We start from the raw sequence: 25,343 nt of genomic DNA, 5'->3' as shown, positions 1-25,343 counted from the left end.
TTCCCCATTGTATGTCCATGGCTCCTTTATCATATACTAATTGACCATATATGTTTGGGTTAATATCTGGACTCTCTATTCAGTTCCACTGATCTGTGGGTCTTTTCTTGTGCCAGTACCAAATTGTCTTGATTACTGTGGCTTTGTAGTAGAGCTTGAAGTTGGGGAGCGAGGTCCCCCCCACATTATTCTTCCTTCTCAGGATTGCTTTGGCTATTCGGGGTCTTTGGTGGTTCCATATGAATTTTTGAACTGTTTGTTCCAGTTCGTTGAAGAATGCTGTTGGTAATTTGATAGGGATTGCATTGAATGTGTAGATTGCTTTGGGCAGGGTGGCCATTTTGACAATATTAATTCTTCCTAGCCAAAAGCATGGTATTAGTTTCCATTTGTTAGTCCTCTTTAATTTCTCTTAAGAGTGTCTTATAGTTTTCAGGGTATAGGTCTTTCACTTCCTTGGTTAGGTTTATTTCTAGGTATTTTATTCTTTTTGATGCAGTTGTGAATGGAATTATTTTCCTGATTTCTCTTTCTCTTAGTTCATTGTTAGTGTATAGGAAAGCCACAGATTTCTGTGTATTAATTTTGTGTCCTGCAACTTTGCTCTATTCCGGTATCAGTTCTAGTAGTTTTGGAGTGTAGTCTTTAGGGTTTTTTATGTACAATATGAGCATATGAATTCTTATTAGATTGGATGACTGATTTTTCTTACTTTAGAGGGTAAAATGGTCTTTTTGGGTATGTATTAACCTAACATGAGCATATGAATTCTTATTAGATTGGATGACTGATTTTTCTTACTTTAGAGGGTAAAATGGTCTTTTTGGGTATGTATAAACCTAAGTTTAGAACAGCTATAGGTATTCCTAAAGAATCAATCAGAAATAAATTTAAGGATTAGAAAATGAAGTATGATTTAAAATTTCAAAGTTATCAGGTTTTATTACTGAGTCAGTCTTTCTTGACATGATTTAAATAAAATTTCTTTAAATGTATTAAGCATGTGTGTATTGGGTAACTTCATTATCTTGATTCTCTGTTTTCCGGTAGGCTTGTGTCACTCAGTATTTTATTGTGTTGTTGTGGTCCTGGATACCTGGGGTTTTTAGTAAGACATTATATATGAAAAATTGTAGAGATAATTTAAAGTTCAGGAATGATACCTCCTTCCGAAAAGGATTTTTGTTTACTTTTGGTAGGAGGTTACCTAGTGTCACTAGCAATCCTGGATCATTTTAATTCAGTCAGGGACTAAGTCATTTCAAAACTGAGCTCCAGAGTCTGCACAGGCTGGTCTATTTTATGCTTTGTTTACCCCTAGGGTGTGACTCTGGGCTCCCAACATAAAACCAGGGATGTCATCAGCCCTCTGTTAAGCAACCTCCATACTGTGTTGGGCTCTTACCTTGATATTTAATGCGCACCCCCCCACCCCCCCAGCCTTGTACAACTATGAAAACTTCTACTCAGTTTCTCAGTAACCTTTATGGAATTGACATATTCCCCCTGGGAAGAATGGCTCCCAGATACCCGGCTCACCTCTGAAGATTTCTCCTGAAGATTACTCTCCTATATGTACATGTGTATGTGTGTGTGTGTATATTTTTTCTGTTTTTTTCTAAACTGCATTGTCAGCACTTTGGTAACTTCAAAGAGTTTTTATTTTTTTCTCTAATTTTGCCTGCTGCAAGGGGATGTCCAGTTTTTTTCGCTTCTCTCAGTGATTGAATTGGTCTGAATTAACTAGTTCACCATTATAAGGGAAAGCACTTTGTTAGCTTGATAAAGGCTTTCCTTGTAATATTCTGTTTGAAATTCCAGTGTATATGGTTTTAGTTTTTTCTCAGGGTGAGATTTTGGGTACCACAATTATTATGTGTACATTATATATTCATATTATATACATTTTAACAGCTACAGAAGGGGAAAACAGGATTAGAAATAGAAAAGGGAGGAAAGAAATGGCAGAAAAAATGACATATTTGCAGAGTTTGGGAGAGAGAAAGATAGGGTGACATTTTCATGTTTATTAGGAGTGGTAAGAGCAGTCACATATAAAAGGAGCTGACATTTATCAGCATGACATTGTCATATTTATAAGGCTGTAGAATCCTTGACATTGTAGAGAAGGCATGGAGAAGTATCTACTCACTTATGATGAGTAAAATTTTTAAATTAGTTCCACAGGAAAACCTCAGGATCGCCTTCTAAGTCATTAAATGGAAGGGGGGACTTTGGGGCTGGACTTATGGTTGTGCCTTGTAGCAGCAAATATCTACAGCAAGCCAATAATATACTAGGGCATTTGCAGAGAGAATTTAACTGCGTGAAACCCATTACTAATATAAGATAGATGAAATGTTTGATTTTGCTTTAGTGTGCTATCATCATATATGTATATGAATTCATTTACAGTTTCATGAGTCCATTTATGTTCTTAATCCTTCAGTTCATTCCTAATATTTCTACTATTTCAAAATTAGAGTTTTCTGTCACTCTTAAACCATTGTAATTGAAAAGTCAAAATGATATCTCTTCTGTAGCCCCTTCTTTCTTCTCCTGAGAAAATGAGAGCTGTTTGAGGTGTTCTGTCTCAAGTGGTTTTATCAACAGAGTTTAGGTTGATATTTTAAACTTTTGGAAGGTAGCAATTGTTTCTTAAACTAATACCCTCTCTTTCATGCTCCTGCCTTCCTAATGTTTGTGTGGTATATGTCATAGGACAGTGGTTTAAAATCTGTGTTTCTTTGTTACTTCTGTCCATAGACTCTTATTACTGTTCTTTGGTGGTATGTGACTCATCATTTGGCCAGTTTTTTTCCTTTTAATGACCTCATTCTCCCACAATACCCCCAACCTTTATTAAGAATAGTCAAACATACAAATGGAAAGAATAGTACAATGAATACCCATATACTACCCCTTGAATATAATAGTTAATATTTTGTTATATTTGTTTTTATCTATCTTAATCAGAGACTTCTTTTGGTGTACTTGACCCCTAAATGCTTCAGCAAGCATCTCCTAAAATTAAACATGTCATACTTTTAAGAAAACCCTTAATAATGTAGTTTATATTCAAGTTTCTTCAGTTGTCCATTTGTAATTGGAACCCAGGTTTAAAGTTCAATACATTTTTTTATTGCTTTAGATACTTCTAATGTGTCCCCCCTTATCTGTGGAGAATATGTTACAAGACCCCTAGTGGTTGCCTGAAACCACAAATAGTGTCAGAACCCCATAAATACCGTATTTTTTCCTGTACATACAAATGTATGATAAATTTTAAATTCGACACAGTAAGAGATTAACAATAATCAATAATAAAACAATTATAATAATATAGTGCCATAAAAGTTATGTGAATGTGGTCTCTCTTAAAATATTTGACTGTACTGCACTTACTCTTCTTGCAATGCTGGGATATAAAATAGCTACATGATGAAGTGAGGTGAATGGTGAATGACATGGCATTGTGATGCAGTATTAGATTACTGTTGATCTTCTGACAGTACCTCAAGAGGAGCATCACCTACTTCCAGACAGCAGTGGATCATAGGTAACAATCCATGCAAATGAAATTTGGGGTAAGCAGGGGACTACTGTCCTACAATTGTCCCTACCCCCAGTTTTTTCCCCTGAAATTGGCTTTAAGAGATGAAGTCAGTCATCTTAAAAACGTTCCCACACTCTAGATTTATCTGTTTACTTCCATCTCCAGCCACTGTATTGCCTAAGAACAGAAGATTGGGCTAAAGGCTGGTTTATGTTTAGATTTATTGGCTTAGATGCTCCTGTGTAGATAATATTGATTCATAACAAAAGTCATATAACATCAGGTTGTCTGCCTAAAGTGTGGTCATTTGGTTAAGATGGTATTCATCACGTCTATCCATTCTAAAGATGGAATTTTTCACTTCCCTTCTCAGTTAGCAGTTAGTAAGTATGGTGATATTTTACAAATATTCTCTTTACCAGGAGCCTTTTGTCTGATGTTTATTAGTGTCTATTGATGAGCCTTGTCCAAATCAGTTATTTAATTTGGGCTTACAAAATGCTTTTCCTAACTCTATGATCCTCGATCTATTAGTCAACTATCCTCCCTTAAAAAGACCTTTCCTTTGTCAACTAGGATTGAACTATATATAGGTCTTCCTAAAAAGATGAGGTAAATGCTTACTTTTCTCTTTAACTCTGAAAACTTTTAAAATCCTAACACTCTGAAGCTTTTTAAACTCTGAAATTCTCAACTCAATTTCGACTCTGAAAATTGGCTACTAGTCATCTCTAGTGGTAGCAAACAGCTTTATTTCTCTCTCTTTCAATATCACAGAAATTTTTGTTTTCCTAATGTTTTTATGATCATTTCAGTCGCTATTCCTTTTTTTACTGGACTTAATTTTTTAGAAATTGCAGATATACAGAAAAAGAATGAGAATGTATTAATAGAGTTCCCATATACCCTGCACCCAGTTTCTCCTATTAGGAACATCCTATGTTGCAGTGGTACATTTATTACAATTAATAAATTCATATTGATAGGTTATTATCAAAGTCCATAGTTTGTTTACTTTCCTTAGCCTTTACCTAATTTCTTTTCTTTTCTTTTTCTTTTTTTCCCCTATTTCTGCTTGATTTCTGTTCTAGGTATCCCATCCAGGATACTGCATTGCATTTAGTTGTCATGTGTCCTTAGAATCTGGCTTTGATTTCTCAGACAGTTTTTGAATGTTTTTGATGACCTTGACATTTTGGAAGAGTACTAGCCAGGTATTCTGTAGGATTCTGCCTTGTAATTTGTCTGTTGTTTTTCTCATTTTTAGACTGGGGTTATGGGTTTGGGGAAGGAAGACCACAGGCATAAAGTGCCATTTTCATCACTTAATTTCAAGGGTACATAATATTAACATAATTTATGACTTGATGTTTACCTTGATCACCTGCCTAAGGTAGTGTTTGTTACATTTCTCCTCTTTAAAGTTAACTTCTTCCCCCCACTTTACCCACTGAACTATTTGGAAGAAGTCACTATTTACAGCACACACTTAAAGAGTGAGGAGTTATGTTCTCCATCCTCGAGAGTGGAGTATATAAATTACTTGGAATTCTTCATTAGAGATTTGTCTCTTCTCCCATTTATTAATTGTTTTAATTATTTATAGTAGTATAGTTTCACAGACATTTATTTTATACTTTGGGTTATAACGTAGTATTACTACATTTTCTTGCTTGAATTGTTCCAGCTTTAGCCATTGAGAGAGAAATCTTTCAGTTGACTCCCATGCCCCTTTGACATAACTTCATCAAAATGGGTGTTTTTATTGTTTATTTTTGAGGACTTCCCTAGTTTCTGGCACTACAAATGCTGCCTCAGTCCCAAAATCAGCCAAGGAGCCCTGTTTTCTTTTACAGAGAATGGTGTTAGAAACCAAGATCTGGGTGCTAGGTGTGCTTGTTGCTGCTGGGATGTGGTTTCTTTTAGGTACTCTCAGCAAAGCAAAGAAATGAATGGGTATGTATTAATATATGCATACATAAATATGTGTCTATACACATCTCTAAATATTTCTCTGTGTAACTCTGGGTCTGTATTAAGCTAAACCTAAGTTCTTACCATTTTCTTCAACTCTAATCCATTAGCACATGGACCATTCTGGCATCTTCTCCTGATAAATAAATTTTCTCCAACAGTGAAACACCTCCCTACTACCACATGTGATCCATATTTACTTAATTTTTTAATTCTAGTATGTATGCAGGTATAGCAGTATCAAGAAATACAAGCTATGAGTTTTTGGTGGATTCTTTGGGAATTTCTACGTATATAATCATGTTATCTGCAACCAAAAAGTTCTATTTCTTCTTTCACAGTCTGTGTACCCTTTATTTTCTTTCACTGTCACTGCAATATCTAGAACTTCTAGTACAGTATTGAATAGCAGTGGTGAGAGGGAACATCCTTGCTTTGTTTCTGAACTTAAAGGAGAAGTATCTAGTTTCTTGCTGTTAGGTATAATGTTAATGGTAGGATATTTTGGGGGTGGGGGTAGATGTTCCTCACCAACTTGAGAAAATTCCCCTCTATTCCTAGTTTTCTGAGAGTTTTTAATCACTTCGGTATTGGATTTTGTCAAATGTTTTTTCTTACTCATTGATAAGATCATATGATTTTTCTTCTTTCTATTGTTGTGGGTTACATTAATAGGTTATAGAACCAGCCTTGCATACCAAATCCCCTTTGGTTGTGGTGTAGAATTCTTTTTATACATTGTTGGATTTGATTAGTAATATTTTGCTAAGGATTTTTACATCTGTGTTCATAAGACATTGTTTTTGTAGTCTTCTTTTTCTGATTTGATATTAGGATAATGCTGCCCTCATAGAAAGAGTTAGGGAGTGTTTCCTCTCTTTCTGTTTTTTGGAAGATATTGTAGAAAATGGAGATCTCCAAGTGAAACTGTGTCGACTTAGTGCTTTCAGTTTGGGAAGGTTAATTATTGACTCAGTTTCTTTAATTGATATAAACCTGTTCAGATTATCTATTTCTTTTTGCGTGGATTTTGGTAGATAGTGTCATTCACAGAATTCGCCCATTTCATCTCAGTTTCAAATTTGTGGTTATAGAATTTTTCATAATATTTCTTTATTATCTGTTTAATGTACTTGTAATCAGTACTGGGGAAGAGTGGAAACACTGGAAGCTGAAGAATTAGCCCTCTGTGAGTTGGAAGACTGCTTGGAGACCTTAGTGGGTTGTGTAGCAGCTGGCATTGTAGGTTCTCCTTTCATCGAGCTAGTAGAAACTGTTATACAGGAAAGAGAAGTACTTAGGCATACTTCAGCATTGCTTGGAGGAGCTGTGTGATAACCTATGGGATGCTGTTAAAGAAGACAGACAGTTACTGAAAGGCAGGTCACACTCCTAGAAGATTCCTTAGTGGCGAGGGGGGAGGCAGCAGGAAAAGCCATTTTGCAGGAGGCCATGGGGGAGGGGGAGGAAACAGTAGTGCCTTCAGCCCCGGAGAAAAATGAAACAACCTTGGGCTCCTCAGGGGGAGGAGCCGGCCCCTCCTCAGGTTGTGGAGCTCCATTTGCTCCATTCCTATACCCAGGATGAACTCCATTCCTATACCCAGGATGAGCTGGTGGCCGTGAGCATCAGGTATAGGAGGAGGCCATTGGAACCTCTACCTCCATGGCTTTTATGTCTCTGGGATATAGGTGTGGAAAACATTGTTATGTCGGGTACTGAGATGAGTAGAATGGCTTCCCTGATGACTCACCCTTCCCTCTGGCAGCGGTTGCAAAATACCTGTCATCCTCAGGGAATCAGATACTCCTGGAATGGCTGACAGCTGCCATCAGGGTAGTTTGGCCTAATCAGGGTGATTTACCATATTTTCCCAGTAGTTGGAAAACATATTCAGAGCTCCAACAGGTACTAAGGGAACTGGGTATGAAAAACATCATCTATAATATGGATTCCCAGGGCCCTGATGAGGAGGTGTTCACTGCAGGAATGAGAAATCTGGTGCTGCATACAGCTCCCACATCTCTCTTTGGGTCCCTAGTGAATATTCTTGCCCCCCACCTAGGGCAACCCATAAGTGAGGCTAGCAGATCTGGTGGAGGTTGAAACAATAAGGGCATGGAGGGAAGTACGGGCTATGACTGAAAGGAGAAGTGTAAAAGGCCCCATTGAAGGTCTTGAGGACCCAGATGTGGGTTGATTTGATAAAGTCCGGGTTAGTGAAAGAAAAACTCGATGGGCAGCCCAATAGAATATTGTTAGAACTGTGGCACCTATTAAAGTCAGAGCAGCAGTTCCAGCCGCTGAGGTCCAGGAGATGCAAACCAGAGTCAAGGCCTCGTGCCCGGCCTGTATCCCTGCAAAACTTCATGGGAGACAGTACTCAGGATTTACCTGAGCCCTCACCCCCACAGGAGGAGGATTGGGCATCACAGTTCGACTGAAAGGCGGGTCAAGTTCCCCACCTTGGGAGACATGGTGGGGATCAGAGGCGACATGTAGAATTAGCAATTCATTGGTCCCCTGTGAATGTACAACGTGTCCTGGTGTTGGTGGACACAGGAGCTGAGTGTTTTCTGATTCATAGCAACCCTGAGGTTTTCCTGGGACCCCTGCTGTGTGTGCTAGATGGCTATGGAGGAAAAGCAATTAGATTGAAGAAAGCCCAAATCTCATTGGGGATAGGGCGTTTACCCCCAAAGGAGTATACCGTGTACATTTCTCCCATCCCTGAATATATTTGGGGGGTAGATATCCTGTAGGGCCTGTGGTTACAGACCACTGCATGTGAGTTCAGACTGAGGGTATGTGTGGTAAAGGTAGTTTTGAGGGGACATTCTAAGCACCCACCTGTAGCTCTGCCTGTACCTCGGCAGGTGACAAATATTAAGCAGTAAAAATAGTCTGGGGTGCACAAGGAAATTGGAGAAACTCTACAGGAGTTGGTGGGCATCATAAAGCCCACTCATAGTCCTTTTAATTCCCCAGTGTGGCCACTGAGAAAGCCAGGTGGCTCCTGGCGTATGACTGTAGACTACAGGGAATTGAATAAAGTCACACCCCCTTTGCATGCTGCTGTCCCCTCTGTAGCAGACATTCTGGACACCCTCAGCCATGAGCTGGGAACGTCTCATTATGTAGCAGACCTTGCTAATGCTTTCTTTATTCACATAGCACTGGAAAGCCAGGAACAGTTTGCCTTCACATGGGAAGGCCAGCAGTGGACATTCACTGTCCTTCCACAGGTGTTAGGGTCCTGGACTCCGAGGCCTCTCCAGAGAACAAACCACACAGGCACGGAGATGTAAATCCAAGCAAAGTCTTTATTCAGCCAGCTAGCTGGGGTCGACAGCACCTCCCCTGACACGCACGCAGGCCGAGTCCAAGCTGCCGACCCCCAAGCAACTTTAGGTATGGTTTATTCATTGCATCAGAGCCTGCACATTACCCCAACCAATGAATTTGAAACACATTCTATACTTTGGCCAATAAAATTGGAACAGGGACACACCAGGTACCTGACCTTTGCACAAGCATTCCTATGTGACTTATCACGAGTTTTGACCCCAGGGGGGTCATTTACTTCTAGTTATCTAACTTAGGGTAGGGTCCAGGAATGTTAGCCTCAGGCAGTTTCTACGTAAACTGGGTGGTTTTGCTCTAGGGTGCAGTTAAGCTTTATTCTGATAATTTGATGTTCCCTGCATTCCTTTACATTCCCCCCTTTTCTTGATCAAACTGAGGAATCCTCCACAGCGGCATCTAGGGCCTGATACCTTCCTAGGTCCACTCTTCTGTTAGTAGTTCAGGCACATTTCTTGGACCCTGTCGCTCCCTGGACTGTACTTGTGCATCCTGGGTTTAGGGGGCCGTGGGCTTGGTTGAGAACTGAATACTGTGCCCTAGTATCTACCATGAACCCAATGGGAGTCCCCTCCACGCACAGGGTTACCCAGGACTCGGGGAGGGGTGCCGAGCCCCGTCCCTGTCAATTTTCCTCTCCTAAGTGGAGGGTCTCAACGGGGTTCCCTCCCCCTTGTTCCTTCCTTTTGGGGCACTCTCTCTTCCAGTGCCCATATCCTTTACACAGGGCGCACTGATCTTGTCCTAGCCGAGATGGGCGGGGTCCCTTTTTTCGAGGTGATCTAGGGCTCCCTTTTACCCCGGCTATGAATATCCTAGCCATTTCTTCTCTCTGCTTCTTGTTCTCCCTCTTCTGAAACTCTCTGTCTTCTTTCCTATTTTTCTCCTGTACTTCCCATTTCTCTTTCTTCAGCCTTTCTTCCCTATCCTCCGGAGTCTCTCTAGCATTGAAGACTTTCTCCGCTTGCTGCAGCATTTCTCTAATAGAGATCTCTCCCAAGTCATCCCGCTTGTGGAGTTTCCTCCGGATATCGGGGGCTGCCTGGTTGATAAATGAGAGGACTACAGCTGATCTATGTTCCTCTGCCTCTGGGTTTATGGGGGTATATTGCCTGTAAGCATCAAAAAGCCTCTCCAGATACATGGCTGGGCTTTCCTTCTCCCCCTGAACAATAGTTTTTACCTAGTGGGCCGTCTGGTGGCCACCTGGAGACCGGTCATTAGAGTCTGGTGGTAGACCCGGAGACGCTCCCTACCTTCTGCCGTCCCGAAGTCCCAGTTTGGGTGTGTAAGTGGAAACGCCTCGTCGATGATGGGCTGGAGGGTAGTAGGTCTTCCATTTTCTCCGAGGACATTTTTTCTGGCTGCATTGAGGATGCGCTCTCACTCTTCGTTTGTGAAGAGGGTGCGGAGTAACTGCTGGAAGTCGTCCCAAGTGGAACAATGGGTGAACATAATGGACTCTACCAAACCTGTAAGGCACTTGGGGTCCTCCGAGAAGGGAGGATTCTGAGTCCTCCAGTTATAAAGGTCACTAGATGAAAAGGGCCAATACTGATATTGCTGGGCTCCGCCCGGACCGCCTGCACCGATGGCACGTACGGGCAGAACCGGTACTGCTTCCTCTGAGGTGGAGGAGGGAGCCTCCCTTTCTTGCTCCCTTGCCCCTCGAGGCCTCTACTGCATTCCTCCCGCTCTATCTGGCGCCCAGCGTGGGGCCAGGGTGGGGGAGCATGAGGAAGCTCTTTCCGACCTCCTGCCTTCTCCTGCTGAAGAGTCTGGGGAAGCTGTGGCCGCCTGGTTCCTGCTGGGCTCCCCAACCTCGTTTTCTACCCCTCCGGCAGCTTCACCCCCTTTTCCTGCATATGGGGGTGGCTGCTCAATCGGCAGAGGGGGGTAGAGGGAACTGTCAGGGAGAACAGGCGGTGCACTCGGGCGCACAGGGTTCTTGGTCCTGTGATCAGAGGGTTTTAACTCTTCCTGGGCAACTAAGACGGAGGTTTTAAGTGGTTCTACATGAGATTTCCCCATCAAAAAGGGCCTCAGCCAGGAGGGGGGATTCTTGGCCAAATTCTCCCAGACAAGAATATAGGGAAGTTGGTCAGGGTGGCCCTCAGGGTCTGGCCGAGAAATGATGTCTTTGACCTTGTCAAGTTCCAGGGAAAGAGACCCCTGGGTCGGCCAGCCTACTCCAAAGGAGGGCCACTTGACTGAGCAAAAGGTATCAAGCTTACTTTTCTTGATACTAAGACTCATGTTTAGGGCCTGTTCCTTGACCTTCGGATAGTGGGAAAGGATCAGACCTTTAGGAGTAGCCTGAGTCTGGCCCATGGTGAATAATACAAGGAAGACAAAGGCGAAAAGTAGAAGTGCCACTTTAAACAAGATGACTGGTGTATGTGCTTGTGAACAGGTGCCTGTTGTTGCACAGTTTTTCTTCTGCGGGGGACGCGAATTTATCTGGGATTTGCGGCTGTGACCCCCTTATCCTGTCACGGGAGTCTTCTAGCTGTGGGCGCCCTAATGGCTCTTAATTGCCCGACCCATGCCCGCAGGGGAATGATTTAGTGGCAGAAAGGAGGGATGGAAAGAACAGGAGAGCCTCAGAGTAAGAGAAACTTAAAGGGAAAAGCACAAAAAGAAATATAAACCAAAACACAATAAAACAATCAACAATATCGCCAAACACACACACCACATTTGATCGCACTCGCTCAGACCGGTCCTCTCACTCTGGTGCGCACCACACTCACCACTTTCAGGATCCTCAAAGACTCTCATGACTCTCCCGAAAGGTGTCCACTTGGACTGCCGCAGGGTGACGAGCTCGACCTTTTCCTCCTCAGGCGCCAGATTCCTGCCGATCGAACTTGCCTTCCTAAGGCCGAGTCACTCAGACCTTAGGGCCAGGATTGGTTACCTGGGCTTCACCCAGGGTCACTAACCTGGGGGCCGAGATTACCAACCCGGACTTCCTTACTCGGGATCACTAACCCGAGACCAGACACGGGATGGCGACTCCTGCTTTATACTGGATTTATGCAGACACGAGGGGGTGACCCTCGAATTATACTGCCCTGTCCGGACAAGTAGACCTTGCCTCCAGCCGTCCCTTGTACTCAGGGAAGTCGCTTGGATCCTGGACGAGCCCCCAAAATGTTAGGGTTCTGGACTCCGAGGCCTCTCCAGAGAACAAACCGCACGGGCACGGAGATGTAAATCCAAGCAAAGTCTTTATTCAGCCAGCTAGCTGGGGTCGACAGCACCTCCCCTGACACGCAGGCCGAGTCCGAGCTGCCGACCCCCAAGCAACTTTAGGTATGGTTTATATGGGATTTCTACAGTCATTGCACCAGAGCCTGCACATTACCCCAACCAATGAATTTGAAACACATTCTATGTTTTGGCCAATAAAATTGGAACAGGGACACACCAGGTGCCTGACCTTTGCACAAGCATTCCTATGTGACTTATCACGAGTTTCGACCCCAGGGGGGTCGTTTACTTCTAGTTATCTAACTTAGGGTAGGGTCCAGGAATGTTAACCTCAGGCAGTTTCTACGTAAACTGGGTGGTTTTGCTCTAGGGTGCAGTTAAACTTTATTCTGATATTTGATGTTCCCTGCATTCCTTTACACAGGGATATCTCCACAGTCCCACCATCTGTCATGGACTTGTAGCCTAGGACTTGGCCACATGGAAGAAATCACAAACAGTGAGCATGTATCACTACATTGATGATGATATGCTCACATCTGATTCTCCTTTAGATTTAGAAAGGGCAGTTCCTAGACTGTTGGAACATATATAGGAAAAAGGATGGGCTGTGAACAGCACCAAGGTTCAGGGAACTGGTTGTCTGTGAAATTCTTGGGGGTTGTGTCATCGAGTAAAACTAAGGTTGCTCCTGAAGCAGTTATAGACAAGGTCCAGGCTTTCCCCACCTCTACTACTGTGGCCATATTACAAGAGTTGGGTCTTTTGGGCTCCTGGAGAGTGTTTATCCTGCACTTGGCGCAAATTCTGAAGCCCTTATACCAGTTGGTACGAAAGGGCATCAGTTGGGGCTGGGATGAGACATGTGCAGCTGCTTTTACTGCTGTCAAGTGGGCAGTCAAGGCCATATAGGCCTTGGATGTAATGGGGTCATCAAGGCCTCATGAAATAGGTGTTCATGTAACCAAAGATGGTTATGGATGGGGTCTTTGGCAGTGACTTGAATGGACATGCCCACCTATTGGATTCTGGTCACAACTATTGAAAGGAGTAGAGGTCTGGTACACCTTGATAGAGAAGTAGCTGGCTGCTATGTACCTTTCTGGCTATGGAGCCCATTGCTGGAACAGCTCCGACCAAGGTAATAACCACCTATCTCATCACAGGGTGGGTGCGAAACTAGACCCAAAGGCCATGGAGTAGTGTGGCTCAGACACCTACACTGGCCAAATGGGACACATATTTTCAGCAGCGCAGTGCCCTCTCTGCTAGCCCCTCAAGTGGAGAGCTCCAATACTTATTGGGGCCTGTGACCTATACCAGTGGAAAGCAGGAAGAACTTTCTTTTCAGCCCTTGGTAGCCAAGACTCCTTATCAGGAGGGAAAAGCCCCTATACCTGAAGATGCTTGGTACACAGACGGCTCCAGTTGTGGGCAGCCCCCGAAGTGGAGCCTGTGGCTTTCCATCCTAAGACTGAGACAATATGGATGGAGGTTGGAGAGGGTAAGAGCAGTCAGTGGGCTGAGTTGCGGGCAGTATGGCTTGTGATCACCCATGAGCCTTCCCCCGTAGTTGTCTGCACTGACAGTTGGGCCATCTACTGGGGTTTGACCCTGTGGCTACCAACATGGTATCATGCCAACTGGATGGTTGGTCACCGGCCCCTTCAGGGACAAGAGTTGTGGCAAAACCTGTGGGCCTCTGGTCAGACTAAGACTGTTATTGTATATCATTTGACTGGTCATTTGCCTTTGGCATCCCCAGGGAATGATGAAGCAGACACATTGGCCCAGGTGTGCTGGCTAGAAGGAAAGCCTGCCTCTGATGTGGCCCAATGGCTACTACAGCATTTGTTGCATGTGGGGCAAAAGACTGTGTGGGCTGTAACGTGTAGGTGGGGCTTGCCATTGACATTTGAAGAAGTCAGCAGAGCCCGGAAGGAGTGCCTTGTGTGCTCTAAGAGGGACTTACACCAAGTCCCACAGCAACATGGGATAATAGTAAAGAGGCCAATACCTCTTGTCAGTTGGCAAATAGACTATATTGGGCCTCTGCCCATATCAGAAGGACATTGGTATGCCATGACTTGTGTGGACATGGCTACTGGACTATTGTTTGCTTTTCCTGCATGTCTTGCAGATCAGCAAACCACCAAGAGGGGCCTGGAGCATCTCTTTGCAGCCTATTGCTGGCCACAGGTTATTGAGAGCGATCAAGGCACCCAATTTACTGGACGTGCATTTCAAGAATGGATGCAGCAATTAGGAATAAAGTGGAAATTTCATGTACCATATAATCTTACCAGGGCAGGTATGATAGAGAGGTGCAATGGTTTGTTGAAATCTCGCCTAAAGCTGGACACCAGTAGTCTGCATGGTTGGTCAGTTTGCCTATGGACAGTGTTGTTGTGTTTGAATGAGAAGCCACCTAAAGGAGCTTTGAGCCCTGTGGATATGCTCAGACACCTTGCTTCCTCTCCTATATAACTTTATGTGCAAACCAAAGAAGAGTTATTAAAGCCAGGATATGGCCAGCAGAGCAACATCCTGCTGCCTGCCCCTATTGCATTAAACCCTGGAGACACTGTTGAATGGACATGGCCCTGGACATTTCAACACATGGACCAGCAAAGCTGGCCCTTCTGGCTCCTTGGGAGAAAGACCTGGAAGCTGGTCTCATGTGTATTCCTGGAGTAACAGCTGAATGGCCCCCCCAAATCATGGTAGTGTACCCAAAACATCCAGGAGGTAAGAGCATCTTGCAGGGAAGTTTTGTTTTATCTTTATGGCCAGTGCATGTACCTCCCATAGCCCTATATATTGACCCATCTGTAACTCCCACAGGGAGGGGAGTGAAATTCAGTCTGGTATACTAGACCAGGACGAGATCTCATTCCTGCCACTGTTTTATATCACAGGACCACTCTCTTGCATTTATCCTACCTGATGGACAAGATTTGCCGGTGCTGGTGTCAGTAAAACATGTATCTTACCACCCTTAAGGTCATTTTCTCCTACAGTCCTTGTGGCCTGATTGCACCCGCTGGCTGCAGCTGCCACGTGGTGATTGATCTGAATCCTCAGCTCCTGCCTATGGAATGGACAGGCTATGGACTTAATCTGCATTGGACTTTGAATTTAGGTGAATCCTCTGGTTTGAGGATTGCTGTTTCTATTTTTATGTCATTAGTCTGGTCACAGTGCTTCAGTTTTTTCACCCAGGGGTAACGATTAGATTGTAAAGTGAGATTTCTGGAGGGGTGGCCTGTGGGTAAAATTATAATATTTCCAGAATATCTAGCTTGGCTTTAGTGCAAATGTATATTCTCAGGGGTGGAGAGAAGTTCATCTGCATATCAATGGGTAATTACCTGGGCAACTGAGGGCTTATCTGAACCTGAGAGGTTAAGGGGAGGTGCTTGCCTGCTTGCTTCTGCTGGAGCAGGAGTGAGAGACAGCCCTGGACTGCAGTTTATAATCAATAAATGTGTTTTAATCTTCATTTTTCCCTTTGACTGATTTTTGTTTTTAGAGGTATTTTGCCCTGGGACTTCCTCTTCCCGGACTTACAGACTGCTCTATCATTGTGATCTAACCTGGTGGGTCGTTGATTGCTTTCCTGCTTTCTGGCAGAACAATATGTGTGCAATTCAGCTTGTACTTGCTTCCTGTGCCTCAACCTGAAACACTTCATTTCTTTAGGAAATTGGTTTCAGTCTTAGTTTTACATGATTGTTCATTTCTACCATTTAAACTTTGAACATATTTACTACACATGGGCAGGTTTTTTGCTTTTCTTCAATAGTTACAGAGGAACTGAGGCCCCCTGTCCTTGCTAGTATTTAATGTATCCTTCCTTATTTCAAAAACAGAACATTTTCTTGTTCAGTTTACATACACAGAAAGATACGTTACATTATGTATAGCTAAAGTCTGTGAAGTCCCTGAAAATGATTTGTCCTTTAGCAGTTTGGACTCTTGTGATGTTAAAAGATAATTGAACACCTCACTGCTATACCTTTGTAAGAAGCTAGAAAATTGAGTATGCAGTATTATGAATTATCTGATCTGGCTTTTCTGTATCTCTACAGTTATTTCATCATTTATTTTAAGGTGAACTTTAAGTTCAGGGTTTCTGTTTCTTTTTCTTCCAACAAATATTTACTATGTTCCAGCCCTTCACAAATATTGACACATTTAATCCTTCTAACAATCTTGTAGGTAGTAATTTATTTTTCTATCCTCTCCATTTCTTGGGTAAGGAAGCTGAGGCAAGTGACTTTAAGTCAATTGCCCAGGGTGGTGGGGCCAGAATCTGAACGCAGATAATCTGCTCCAGAGTCTTGAGTTTTATTTAACTACTGCTTTGTGCTGCCTCTCCTCTGCAGATTAAGTGGAAGAGTTTTAAGTGATTCTGCTTCAGGTTCTGTCCTTTTCATGTTCTTTGTGGTGTAATGGGTGGCACTGACACAACTGTAATGTGTTGGTGTGGCATTGCAGGCCCCAGTTACTTAAGCAATAGAGTTGAGATCCCTAATTAGAAGAATTCAGAGCCTTTTATCTCATTGCTTTGTTATTGGCCCTTTGCTTCAGTTCTTTTTGGCCAAGGCACATTTTCATGAACAGTGAAAATCTCCACAAAGATTGAGGTCCCCTTTAAAAAAAACAGTTTATTTAATTCATTTAAAGTATGAATTTTAAAGAACTAAATTCTGTGATAAGTTCAAAAAGAAGAGTAAGTTTAAACATTTCAAAAGGTACAGAAAGCTATTAGTAACAAGTTTATTAGTATACATAGTTCCTGCTGATACTCTAAGAAGCATCATCATTCTGTAAGAACATATTTTTACTAAAAAATCCAAGATTCATGGATTAGAATTCTCAGTTTTAGTTCTTTGATATGTTAACCTGGGGTCTTCTGTATTCTGTTTCCTGGTGTAATTTTCTCATTTTCTGCCTCCGTGTAGTTACTTAGGCCTACTGGTTCCCCAAGGCCAGAGCACACTCCTTCGGAAAAGAATGCTTGCCACAGGAAGAGGGTAAAAGAAAACATTTTCCACTTTTTTTTAAAAATGGAACTACATATAGAATATTGGGAAAAATAAAGATAAAAAGATCAAAACTACCTGTAATCCTGCTAATAATGTTTTGGTGTATTTCCATGTATTCTGTGCATGTATAAGATTATATATATTTATACACAGGCTCACACATACATATATGTATTTATATATGTTTATAAGGGATCCAGAAGTAGTATTAGCATATATTAGTTGGGGACTAGAGTAGTGGTAACTGCTTTGATTTGATTAGGTATAAAGCCTAAAAAATAGATTTTGCTTAAAAGGGAGTCCTTAATAGAGTAAAAAAAAAAGAGCACTTGGTATTGGTCTTTGTACCTCATTCTGCTAAGGTTAACTTATAACAATAGAAAATATGGGAAAGGGTTTCCAGGGTTATGTGAGGTGAAAGCTGTTTTCATAGTAATACTAAGATGTTATTTGCCTTTTTCATGCTTGTTCTTAGAGTTTTCCAGAGGCCACATGGCCTGACCTGTGATGTGGGAATAGTGAGTGCAGAAGCATGTAAGAGAGTCCTTCAGGACAGGAAAGGGATTTTTAAAAATGTAAAACAGTGGCACTCCTCTCCCTAGAGTTTTAAAAAAAATACAGTTATTTTCCATCAAAATGCATGTAATAGGTTTGTCATTGTTATTTTTAAATAAGCTTTAATTTTAAGTACTTAGTTTTAATGTCTGATTAGTAAATATTGGTACATATGATCCACATAAATAAAAGTTCTTTGGGAACCTTAATCATCTAAAAAAATTTGAAAAGGTCCTGAGACCAAATGGTTTACATACTGCTGCATTATATATCAAAAAATCATTTGTTAAAATTACTACCTTCTTTACCACAGAATTCTTCGGAAACTGCTAAGGCTCATAGATACACATTTTCCAAACTTTGAATTTGTACTTGAAAGTTTTAATTTGGCAGTAAATAATGCATTTGTTTTCCTTGAAGTAATACGCTCACTTTGTTAATTTTTAAGAAAATGTCTTCTAGGTACCCAAGTTCAAATAATAGTTTGTCAGTTATTTTTTCAAGTGAAAGTGATGTTCATGAAAAAGTGGCTCACAACTCAAAATAGTTAGTTGCACAGGTGCTTTTCTTGAGACAACTGTTATTTTTCAGTGTACAACAGAAGTGCTTATGTCAACTTGCGATTCATTATACAGATTAATTTAGATATTCCTCTCTCATACTGCATCAAAATTCAACAGTTTAACTGCAGTGTGAAGTCTGAATCCATATAAATAAAGTTTTCATACTTTATTATATTGAAACCTATTGGTCTGTTATCCATTTAAATGAATTTTTTGCCCATGCATTGAAAAGCACTGGTTCAATGAGGCCTGTAGATCTTCTGAATATTGCTGCAGTTCATTATATCACCATTGTCATAATGTGTTCTAAGGACTTACAGGGCCATCACCAAAATCTCATTTGGGTTAAATGTGCAAGGATCTAATTTTATACAATTACTAATTAAATTTACATGACTTTTATAATAACTTATAAAATAATTTATAATAAGGTTAACAAAATTGATAAAATTAATAATTATTAAAAAACCAGGAAAATTTTTGTCTGTAGCCAGGCCGATCAGTATAAAGAAAAACCACTAATTTTCAATCTCTTGAGTGAAGAAAGAGGGACATGACAAAATATCATACAGACACCTATTAGTGATAGTTAAACAACTTTGATGAAACGGACAATTTCTCTTCAAAGATATACCTTAACCTAGACTGACAACAGTGGAAAGCTGCATGTTCATTAGAAACACTGAATTTCTAAGGAAAAACTTCTCCACAGGCTCTGTGGCATCACAGGGGAACACTAATTTGACAAGGCCACAACTCCAAAGCAGTGATTTTCAAACTCTTAAGTGTTAGAATATCTTTATGTTCTGAAAAATATTAATGATCTCAAAGACGTTTTCTTTACATGGTTAGAGCCATTGAAATTTACCTTATTTATAAATTAAAATTAAGAACTTTATAAAACATTTATCAGTTTATTTACAAAATAAGCCGACTATGGAAGGGAGCCAAGATGGCAGCATTAGTAGGGCAATGGAAATCTCCTCCCAAAACCATATATATTTTTGAAAATACAACAAATACAACCATCCCTAAAAGAGAGACCAGAAGATACAATACAACAGCCAGGCTACATCTACACCTGCGAGAACCCAGCTCCTCACGAAGGGGGTAAGATACAAGCCATGGCCTGGCGGGACCCGAGCGTGCCCCCAACCCCAGCTCCCCAGCCTGAGGAGAGGAGTCGGAGCGGAGAGGGAGTGGCAGCCCGGAACTGCTAAATACCCAGCCCTAGTCATCTGCACCGGGAGCGCAGACACACAGTACGAGGTGTGCTGGATACTAGGGAAATGGAACAGTAAAACCTGTGAGAGGGTCCCAGCAGGAGGGGCCCATGGGACAAAAGAAAAGCAAGTGCTTTTTGAAAGTCTTAAAGGGACAGAAAGTCTTAGCTGGACAGAAGCATCTCAGCACACTCAGCCCAGCAGCTGGGAATTCCAGGGAACTCCGGGCACCCTAACCCCCTGGGGGGCAGCACAGCTCTGAGGCCCCTAATGGTGATAAACAGCCTCCTGCCTGTTCCCCCTCCGGCTCTGCCCCGTCATATCAGAGGAGCAGCCTGAGACCGGCCAGGGCCCACAGCAGCCCCGCAGAGCCTACTCCGTAGCCGCCTGGGCCAGACTCAGAGACCTCACTAGGGCGCTACTGCACAGCACAGCCTCTAGGGGTCGCCATTCTCGCAGGAGAGGAAGGCAATGAGGAGCAGGAAGGGACTTTGTTCTCCCAGCTGACACATGCGCCAACTGCACACGACAACCTCTATTGCCATGAAAAGGCAGAAGAATTTGATACAGACCAGAATAACCCAGAAATCCCCTGAGAGGGAACCTGGGAAGATAGATTTAACCGATCTTCCTGAAAAAGAACTCAAAATAAAGGTCATAACCATGCTGGTGGAGTTGCAGAGAAAAATGCAAGAGCTAACGGATAAAGTTGGGAGGGAGAATACAGAAATAAAACAATCTCTGGAAGGACTTAAAAGCAGAACGGACGAGGTGCAAGAGGCCATTAATGGAATAGAAATCAGAGAACAGGAACACAGAGAAGCTGACAGAGAGAGAGATAAAAGGATGGCGCGGGCCATGCTGCTCATGCTGTTAGACAAGCTCCAGGCACGAGGAGGAATCTTGAAAACAGGAAACCTCATAGCTGGCCCCTGCTAATTCCTGCACCTGTTTTTGCAGTTATATGTTGGTGATTGGGCTCATATATGGAAAATCTTATGTATTTAAGATTTCTTAATCTTTAGTAAATAACATAACCCAAAATATTGATCAAAGCAGCAATTCCGGAAACGAAAGCAGTGCTACGGGACCAACCATTCCAGGCATACTGCCACAAATAAGTGAGGCAGAACAACCCAGGCCTTTCTTAAAACTAAATGCAGTTTGTCCTCCCTTTTGTAACAATTTAAACATGACTAACCAAGATTTCTTTAAAATATTGGGAGAAAAAAGTTATGGGAACCTGGGCCATGGAAAAACCCATTTTCCCAAAAAACATATGAAACAGCAAAGTAATAAAGATTAATAGTCCCCACTGCCCACAGCCCCCTTTTATGTTGCTTATATTAGAAGACACCCCTAGTATCCCCCTCAAAGAAAAAATTTATAAGCAAAATAGGAAAATTTATATTTCTAAATATCCCATATATAAAAGTTTTTAATAAATTCATAACAAAATATTATTATGTTAATAGTAAGGTAGTAAGAGCAGATTTAATGTTATTATATAATGGATAAAGAAGACTGCAAGGCCCTAGTGCCTGTAGATGCAGGAGAAAAGGTGTAAACATCTAAAATTGTGAAATAAATATTATTAAAAAATAAAGTGTTTTTATTGTATTTGTAGAAATGTTAAGGAATGGGTAATGGGAGTACCATCCCTAAATTTTAAATGTAAGCCTCAACCCACATGTGTAGGATAGGATTTAGTTAATAATATAGCTACACTTAATAACCAAAAAACATAGCTTGCATTTTATATAACCTGCTTAAACTTTATATAGCCTTAGACACATACCTTAGACACATGTCTAAAAGTCTATATAATCTTACATGCTTAAAGTAAAAACCATAGCCCCACACACTTAACCCACATGCTGTCTTACGCCATTTTCTGTTTAGAATCTAGCACGTAGCTTACATGAATTACTAATCACAATAGACTAGGGGAAAGTTAAAAATTAAATATTAAGCATATACTATTAAAAGAAAGAATATTTACTTAAGGGTAATAAGCTGAAATTATGTAAACTGACAGAAAAAATTATTATTCATAATTTAAAAAATGTTTAACATTATGTAAATCTTCAAAAATATAAAAATAAAGACCCTGCCGCTTGATGTCAGGAGATGTTATAACCTTGATCGGGTGTTTGGTCTCCTCACTCATCTCCTCACTCACCGACGCTGTCCTTTCCTTCGTGACCCACACCTCAGCTGGAGCTGGACTCCGGCAAGTGGTGCCCAACATGGGGCACAAAGGTAAGCTCTTTATACTGCGGCATTTTCAGGGACAGATAGGATTCTGCTCAGGGTGCTCAAGACCCCTCTGTGAAGGAAGACAGGGTGAGAAAGGGCAGATAGGTCAGAACTTTGAGAAGCCATGGTCCATACTGAGTCTAAAGAAAGAGGACTCTTTATTAAAGTTTTAATGCATATGCTTGTAAGTAAAAGTATAAAAGTCACGAATGGACAATTAGCAAAATTCTTACATTTTGTCCAGGAATGTTGTCCTTGGTTTCCTGACCAAGGCACAGTGAGTCTTGCAACCTTGCAGAAGGTTGAAGAAGAGATAAGGGAATATTATGTCAGCCACAGACCTAAGAAGGTCCCTGCATATGCCTTTGCATTGTGAAATTTAATCAAAAAGGTTTTAGAACCTAAACAGCAGGTAAAGACCCTCCCACAAAAACTATCCAACTCTGGGTCTCAAGAGGAAGGCAATAGGCAGAAAACAAAAGGTAATAGGAAAGGATATGTAATGCACTAATAAAGTAAGAGACAAAAAGGAAGATCCCCTTGGGAAAGTTGATAAGGATACTCCTTTAGTTACCAAAAGGAGAAACAAACAACACCTGAAGTCATGCTGGCATCAGCTCCTCCAGATGATGACAACGTCCTTGACCCCACAGATCAGGCAGATTTAGAGGAAGAAGCTGCTAAATATAATAAAAATTATCCACCTAAATTAGTTACCTCTGCTTTAAGGAAAAATCCTTCCTCCAAGAATCCCTTTGTAAGACGTTCTCAGTCTACTGCTATTAGTAAAACTCAAAGACCATCACCATTCCAGCCTCCAACCCCAGATTTGATTAAAAGACTCCTACTGGAGTAAGGGCTGCCTTAAAGCAAGCAGAACAAGAAGGAGACATAAAATTTGTGTGTTACCTAATTATTTTTGGAGTAAAATTTGATGGTAAAAGGGTCTCCTGGGAGCCCATCCCATATAAATTATTAAAAAAATTAAAAGTTGCCTGCAAAAACTATAGTCCCTTGACACCTTACACTTTAACATTGGCAAAGGCCTTATCTTATAGATGGATGACACTGCTACTCTGTAGCAAAACCTCGAGTGATGCTGGCCTCTGCCCCCCTTTATAATAAAAAATTAATTCCAAAAAAAAGAAAAAAACTTAGGAGAAACTGCAGCCCAATATAATTTTTTTAAAATAGGTGCTGTTCAACTAGTTAAAAAGCCTCCAGATTATTCCAAAATATCTATAATCAAATAAACTAAAAAAAAGAAAGGCAATTAAATATTAGTAACTCATCTTTGTATCAGTTTATCTGTCTGTGTATATGTTCTTTTATGAAAAGTGTTGCTAACTGTAGTCATTGTGTCTCAGTCTGTATGTTTGTGTGTCTAAATGAATAAAAAATATTTTTTAACTCTGGATGGTATTAATAAAAATTAATTTGAAAACAAGCACTTATAAAAATTGGGCATTCTAAAACTTTCAAAAAATTCTAATAAAAGATTAAGCATTAATGCTAATTTAAATTAAAGTGAAATGGACATGTCCTTATGATTATCAGCTGCCTAAGTTTACCTAAAGTCATTGAAGTTAATGTTATCTGTTAAATCTTTAAAAAAAAATGCTTAAAAAGAGGCTTGACTTTGTTTATTTGGTAAAGGTTTTATAACTAATCTAGCATAGTTGTTAAAAATAAGTAAAATAAGTGTAGTACGTAAACATCTTAATTGTGTGTTACAGTGTGTTACACTGTATATCTACAAATGTGAGAAATTTTGTGGAAAAATTAATATGGTCATACTATATAAAGTTAAAGCAAATAAGTCTCAGTATCAGGTACACAGCAAAATTAAAATTTTGTTCTTAGTTATAAGAACAAGGTTTTTTAAAACTATTAGCTTTTAATGTTAAAAAATTGCAAAAAGTTTTAAAAATGTTTTATCAAAGTAGTTTCTCATGCTTAAAATTTTAATAAAGTATTTAAAATAAAATCAATATTAAAAAGACTAAAAGCTAAATTTTACTAACAACTGTGTAGCCTTTTGTATTTGCCTTTAAAATTTTTATTGCAATTCTAGTTAAATAGATAAGTATTGTTTTATAGTGACTTATAATTTTATTTAGGCTTCTAGTTAAATAGATAAGTATTGTTTTATAGTGACTTATAATTTTATTTAGGCTGTTTAGGCAAGTGCCTTAAAAATTTTCTGACAGCTTTCCAAAATCAAATTTTAAATAGGTGCTTTTACCTCTAGTTAACTCTGATATTTTCCAGAGGGACCCTGGAACATGTCAAAAGAATTTTTTCTCCTCATTGGGGAAAATATTTGGCTAATTTGGCTTACTTATTTAATATATATGTATCTGGAAAGCACTGTCAAAGAGGATAATGCTAAACCTTATAACTGAATGTTTTATGTTACAAAAATATCCAGATTTCCTTATATCAACTGTCTTACAGTAAACTCTCATCAAATCTTTAAACATTGTCATTTATAAGTCTGTTGTCATTTGTAGTCACTAATTACTCCTAAATTAGTAAAGAACTAGATTTCAGCAAAACAGGTATTGGTTACATAAAATTAAGTAAACTAAAAAAAATGATTTTGTGGCTTTTTGTCTTCAACTAATTCCAAACCTTTAGCAAAATAGAAACACCTGCTTACAGGGCAATAAAAAGAGCCTGATGTTTTAATAACCTGTGGGAGAAAGTATGCTTGTATTTTTAAACAGGACTCAGATACACCCATGTGGGTACCAGACAGACTCATCAAACAAGTCTCAACCACCACCTCCTCCCCCACACAACTTCCCAAGACGAAGTGAAAGTCCCTGCCCAAAAAAAACTTGAAGAACTTCTAGTACAGCGTTTACAAAACCTCGCTCTGCAAGATTCCTGAAAAGCTTGCCAGTCGCGATCAAGTCTTCCCCCGCAGTGGCGATTAGCAAAATCAACTCAAGAAAGTGACCCTCCGACCTGAGACCAGATAGAAAAGCTGACAAAGCCGAAGCTGTAGATCACCTTCAGGGTTTGCCTATTACTAGTAAAATTCTGTTTATTGCTATGCTTGAGTCCCACCCATATGAACTACATCTCTAAATGAAAAATCTTTCCTACAGTCTGAATTATGGTGAGTTGTAGCTTCTGGCAGACCAATAATATTGCATAGACCCACAGGAAAAGCTGTTTATCAACTTCAAGCTGTTTGCAAACTTTATATGCCCTTTTGCTATTACAAAATTATATATCCATAAATATTAGCAAAACTATAGATAAATTCATTATAAATTATAATTGTACTCTTTTTACCTGTATTTCTATAAAAAATAATGCAAAAGTCATTTTTGCACCATCCCCCATATTTAATGATTTTTGTTACTTTAAATTCTATGTGGTTTAATGATTATGGGCTACAAGCACTTCTTGATACTAGCACTCTCTTACTTCAAAGAAAGTGTTTTGTGGCAGCTCTCATTCTTGGTATTGCTGCACTCATTACCTTAGAAACTTCCCTTTCTCTTTCAGCTGTAGCCCTAATATAAGAGACCCATATTGCCGCTTACTGATCAGTTGTCTAAAAATGTAT

The 25,343-nt window shown here is 40.5% G+C and overlaps 1 protein-coding gene across 6 annotated transcripts in view; it reads left to right on the top strand.

The window, feature by feature from the left end:
- The window catches only part of MAPK8 (mitogen-activated protein kinase 8), a 158,953-nt gene that overhangs the window by 14,900 nt on the left and 118,710 nt on the right, over nucleotides 1–25,343 (top strand). Inside the window, exon 2 of one of the 6 annotated variants that reach the window (XM_036999250.2) lies at nucleotides 17,077–17,148. The exons of the other annotated variants lie outside the window; for them this stretch is intronic. The gene's annotated coding sequence lies outside the window, so the exon portion shown is untranslated. The remainder of the gene's footprint in view (nucleotides 1–17,076; nucleotides 17,149–25,343) is intronic. 6 annotated transcript variants of the gene reach the window in all.

Source organism: Manis javanica, chromosome 7 (genome assembly GCF_040802235.1).
Source record: "Manis javanica isolate MJ-LG chromosome 7, MJ_LKY, whole genome shotgun sequence".
NCBI lineage: Eukaryota > Metazoa > Chordata > Mammalia > Pholidota > Manidae > Manis > Manis javanica.
This window is presented reverse-complemented; position numbering and strand designations above follow the sequence as displayed.